Source organism: Microtus oregoni, unplaced genomic scaffold (assembly GCF_018167655.1).
Source record: "Microtus oregoni isolate MIOR12 unplaced genomic scaffold, Mior012 000008F_ref0000371, whole genome shotgun sequence".
NCBI lineage: Eukaryota > Metazoa > Chordata > Mammalia > Rodentia > Cricetidae > Microtus > Microtus oregoni.
Genome location: NW_024543067.1, coordinates 54862228 through 54868227, shown reverse-complemented (window position 1 = coordinate 54868227; position 6000 = coordinate 54862228). Strand labels below are relative to the sequence as shown.

The window sequence follows — 6000 nt, the reverse complement described above, 5'->3', positions numbered from 1 at the left end:
TCTTAAGTGATATATTCAGGTGGAGTTTCATGGGATACTTTTAGCAGATGAAAAGGCTAAAATGAATTATTTGAAGTACTGACTGAAGCTTTGTTTAAAAATTTACCCTGAAATATGGGAATAAATAGGCAAAGATTGTGAATTTAAGGCCAGTCTGGGAGCCCTTGTCTTAAATAAACAGTATTATCCATAGAGTAGAAAACATTGATGAAAAAATATAATGAATGCTATAATTTGACCTAGCAAATAAAATGCAAAATTTTAACTAAGAAAATCAGCATAGGTGTGAAAGCTTAATTATTAATTCATTTTTTCCAATGCTTATATTTATCTGCCATTATTGAGTTTACTATTTATGCATTTTCATAATGTTTTTAAGTTACCACATATAAAATATTTTCTACCAAAATGTATGACTAAGACATGACAAATACTTGAAACACTCAATAAGGGGTGCTAGAATGGTTTGCAGTCGGTAGGAAATGGGTACATATACACAGAGTTCTTATGACAAAGTCACAAGTATGCAATCATCTGATTGATTATTCTTTGCATACCTCTTTTTGCCAGGACTCAAAATCTCTGACTACTTGGGTAGAAAATAGGTTGACAGCTGATTGACAATACCTAAAAATTTGAATTCTGTTTCAAAATTTACTGATTGATAGGAGAATGGACACTCACATTTTTCTTCTATATAAAATTTTCTTCTCATGTCGAGTTTTCAGAAGAGAATGGAAGAAGTAAATCAAACCACAGTGACTGAATTCATCCTTGATGGGTTAACAGATAATCCAGAACTTCAACTGCCACTTTTCCTCATCTTTCTGGGAATCTATTTGGTTACAGTTGTTGGAAATCTAGGCATGATCATCTTGATTCTGTTTAGTTCTCAGCTGCACACACCCATGTATTATTTACTCAGCAGTCTGTCCTTTATTGACTGCTGTCAGTCCACTGTCATTACTCCCAAAATGCTGGTAAACTTTGTGACAGAGAAGAATGTCATCTCCTACCCAGAATGCATGACTCAGTTCTACTTCTTCTGTGTTTTTGCAGTTGCAGAATGTTACATGTTGGCTGTAATGGCATATGACCGCTATGTGGCTATCTCTAACCCTTTGCTTTACAATGTAATCATGTCCTATCAAGTCTGTTTGTGGATGATTTCTCGGGTATATGGTATGGGTTTTCTTAGTGCCACAGTTTATGCTTTCTTCATGATAAGATTGCTTTTCTGTAAGGCTAATATAATAAGGCATTATTTCTGTGATTATTTCCCATTACTAGAGCTCTCTTGCTCTAGTACTTTTATCAATGAAGTACTATTATGGTCTCTTGGTTCACTTAACATTCTTATACTAGCTATGACCATTCTTAGTTCCTACATCTTCATCATTGTCAGCATCCTCAACATTCATTCCACTGAGGGAAGGCTCAAGGCCTTCAGCACCTGCAGCTCCCACATAATGGCTGTTGCTATTTTCTACGGTTCTTTAACATTCATGTATTTTCAGCCACCATCAGTCAACTCTCTGGGACAAAGTAAATTGTCATCTGTGTTTTACACCATTGTGGTGCCTATGTTGAATCCCATGATCTACAGCCTGAGAAATAAAGATGTCAAAGTTGCCCTCAAAAAATTAATACAAAAGGTAAATTTCCATACAACAAAGAATGATTTTCACTAGCAATGGAGTATAACTTCTGTGCTTTTTCAATGATATTGCCTACATATATGAAATGTTAACACTAGACGTGAGATGATTGTTAGCACATTATATTTGGAAAAAAAATTATGAAAGGTAAAAGTGGATTCTCACCTTCATACCCATGGCGAAGTGCTACTCCTTTGTATAGTAGAGTTTATTCAAGATAGCATCCTACGTCACCTGCTGAAATTCTGTAAGCTTTTTTTTTGGGGGGGGGGTGTTTGGTACTATCATATATAAACCACACTCTGCTTAGAGAAGCCAAATGTAACTTTAATAAAATTGATGTACATAAATTCTGCAATAGTTCTTTGTTGCCTCAATGATTTGTAGAAGATCTTCTTGTCCAATTTGCAAATGATTCAAAAAATACTTTCAACAATTTCACAAGTGAAGTAATTGTAATAAAATAGGTTATGCATAGAAATATAGTGTAATTCTGATTATTGAAAAGTATACAGCACTATATTAGTGCATGTGCAAGCAGAGGACAAGTTCTACAATCATCCCCCACACAAGGCGTTTATACTGTCTTAAACTAGAAAGGCAATGGTAAACAGGAACCAAGACAGAGTGCATTCCATGGTTATCTGTGCAATATTCTTCACATAGCCGTATACTAAATCCTCATTTTCCTATAATTCTATATTCATAGTTATTCATGTAGAGTTATGTTGTTTTCTTTTCTCTCTTACATCTCTAGCATTCATTTGTATCACATATTCACATGGACGAAAGATATAATTGGCATTTTTTTTTCCTGAATAAAGATAAGCCTCACTCATGAACTCATGAGCAATTTTGAACGAAAAATAGGGGTCAGACAAGGATACTGCTGAATGTTCTTGTTCTGGAAACCCTAGGTTATGGTTATGGTTACTAAAAGGAAGAATTTAAAATACCATTTATTATAAATATGCTTGCTCTGGTTTTATCCAGTTGGATGTCAAAAGTTACACACATGGTTATAGGGCAATCTGCTTTTTTCAGGTTTCCTCAATATTTATTTCAAGAAGAATCAAGATTATTTAGATCAACAAGAAGAGTTTATGAGCAGTCTCTCTCAGGGGTCTTGAGTTTAATTCCCAGCAACCTTGTGGTAGCTCACAACCATCTATAATGAGATCTGGTACTCTCTTCTGGCATGCAGGCATATATACATGTAGAACATGCATTTACATAATAAATAAATCTTTTTTAAAAAGTAATCTAAAAATAGGATTGGAAAAAAACTATTCATTTGCTAAAGTTTTTGTTTATGAGCACCAGGATCAGAGTTGATTCTCAAAAATCTATTTTCAGAAATAGTGGTGACTGGCAATTATAAACACAGCACTCAGAGGTAGAGACAGATTCCTAGAACAATCTGGGCACCCAGACTAGCCTACTTAATTACTTACAAGTCAGTGAGAGACCTTGCATCAGAGACCTTGCATGAAAGAAAGTAGACAGTCTAAAGAACAACACCAGAGTTTTTACTCTGGTTAAAAAAAAAAAAAAACGTTTTTACCCTTCATATACTCATGAGTGCAATGTGCACACAAGCACATTATGTGCATAGAAATATACAGACAAATAAATAAGACTTTTTGGTACATTGATACTTGCCTATAATCCCACCACCTTAGATAGATGAGGCATGAGTCCTAAAGTATATAGATTACAGATTTAGACAGGATATAAAAGAAAACTTTTATATTATAAAATAAAATTGGTTTATTATTTTCAAATCGTTGGCCATTTTTCAGTAAGATGCAACTGGCAGCATGTCTTCTGGCTTTATAAGACCACTATAATGTGGGTACTCTGTAGTGTGAGACTGAACCAACAACACTGATTTTTTTTTTTTTTTTTTTTTTGGATTTTCGAGACAGGGTTTCTCTATGGTTTTGGAGCCTGTCCTGGAACTAGCTCTTGTAAACCAGGCTGGTCTCAAACTCACAGAGATCTGCCTGCCTCTGCCTCCCGGTTGCTGGGATTAAAGACGTGCGCCACCACCGCCCGGCCAAACTGTTTAGTAGCATATAAGAAATGTAGAAATCAAATCTTACTCAACTTTCAATTGATAAAACATTGCTTTTAAAACAGATAGTTTCTATATATAAAATTTTAAAACTAATGTACAATTTTTGATGATAGAAAAAGATTAAGCAGCAGGCAAATGCCAGTTGCTTCTCTTTCAAGGGTTTCTTTCCTGAGAGTTGTAAACCTTTCAAGAGTGTGCATTCATGCTGTTTGGTGCTAGCATATGTAAGTCCAGGGTTCCCTTTCCGAGTATAGGAGGCATAACTGTTCAGATGACTGTGAAAGGTGTGACTGTTACTAACTCTAGAGCTGAAGAAGCTCTTGGGGACGTTACCCTACCATTAGGGGTAACAAAAATTGTTCTGAGCCTGAGGCCCTGATCTGTCAGCGCTGATGACTATAGAATGTTGATCACATGTTACTACATATCAGCATTAGTGATTATGCAAGTGGCAAGTAAAAGTTTGTGCTGAGGCTTTTGAGATAAGGAGAGTCGTGTGTTCATGCCAACTTGACTAATGTCATGACTCTAGAGAAACCACTGTGAAAAGTCAGAAAATATATATCTAATTGAATTCATTTATAGAATACTTCACAGAATAATTTTGAAATCTTAGAAAATACATCAGCCACCTTCTCAGGTCCCAAAGGCACAGAATTAGCCCATCCTCTGAATTCTGTTCTAGCTCACAGTATGAAGTTGTGCTGCTTTGAATTTAATTTTGTAGTAGTCACTAGAAAGTTCAGTCAGTTATGATGAACATGAAAAGTTTGCAGGATTCCTTCCATTTTAAAGACACTTAAAAAGAAGTAAGCTTTTACCAGAACATTGAGTGGACAAATTTCCTTATGCCTCAGGCAGGCTGTGTGAATCTCCCTAATTTAGCTAGGAATTATTCCTCAATGCTCTAATATGGATTGCATAAAACCTTGTATTTTGGATGTGGAAAAAAATGATTTTCACACCATATATTCCTCATTAACTGTAAAATTTCTAAATAGTTTTATCGCCCCATTGATCCATTTTCCTGGTTTATTTTTAGCTTCCATAACTGAAGTTGTAGTAACTTTGAAAGCATACTGGCCACAAGATGTTCACCTCACTAAGAAAAATGTGTGATATCTGCCTCAAGTCTATCTCAAAAAGGAAAATTATGCAAATGTTAGACTTCATACACCATTATAATCTGTGATTCCTATTATGTTGATTGGAATTCAAGTGATTAAGTTCAATGACAAGATTAGACCTTCTCTATCACATTTTAGAATTTATAGCCACACTACTCTACCTTTGGTCAAGTATCTAATTTGAAACAAGTATACTTGAGTCCAACAGGTTTTGAATTTTTATTTTATCCTGATAATTATTGAGGATCATAGGAATTTTGCAAACAAAATAATTTTTCAGAAAACCATAATACATCTATAGATATTGGGATAATTAGAAAGGAAAACCACTTTTATGGATGATAAAAACACAAACTTCCTTAGTAGAATATTTTTTAATTGAATAGAAGTGACAATATTGAAAATTTTAAGGTTACAAATTGGCTCAAATTTATCTTATTATGCAACATTGCTGGGAATATAACTACACTTTTCTGCTTAGCATAATACCATCATGAGTGCAATAATGCCATTGCAATTAAAATTTTATTGCCTCTTCATTTAAGTTTTATTTTATCTGTAAATTTCATCATATATTTAGAAGTCTAGTTAATATATGCTAATATGGCAGATTTACATTGCTAGTTCTTCAAAATAGAATGGATGTCATTTCCTTTGTATTTCAGCACTAGTTAGACATAGAAAGTAAAAGGAGAGAGAGGGAGCAAGAGAAAGAGAGAGTACTAGGGTGAAAGAATGAGACTTTGGTGGGAAAAGATGCCAGGAAATGCCTTTGAAGCTTCATCATACACTACTTTACTTATCTGAGGAGTCCCAAAGGCATAATTATTTTGGGTTTTTATAGTTTCATATTTTCATTCTTCTTAAAGCAGTTCAGTAGTCTACATGTTACCTGAAGAGATTTATATTTTTCAAGTTTTCTTTGGATTAAAATTTGTATAGCAAATAAATTTTAAGAGATGAATAAATAATTTTGAGAACACTTTAATGGTTTTAAGCTATAGTATGAATACTGACGAATATCTTGCATATCACCATAGAACCTTCATCCGGTGATGGATGGAGATAGAGACAGAGACCCACACTGGAGCACTGGACTGAGCTCCCAAGGTCCCAATGAGGAGCGGAAGGAGGG

The 6000-nt window shown here is 34.5% G+C and overlaps 1 pseudogene; it reads left to right on the top strand.

Moving 5' to 3' along the window:
* The first annotated feature begins 731 nt into the window (after positions 1-731).
* LOC121451609 lies at positions 732-1681 on the top strand (annotated as a pseudogene).
* Positions 1682-6000: the final 4319 nt, after the last annotated feature.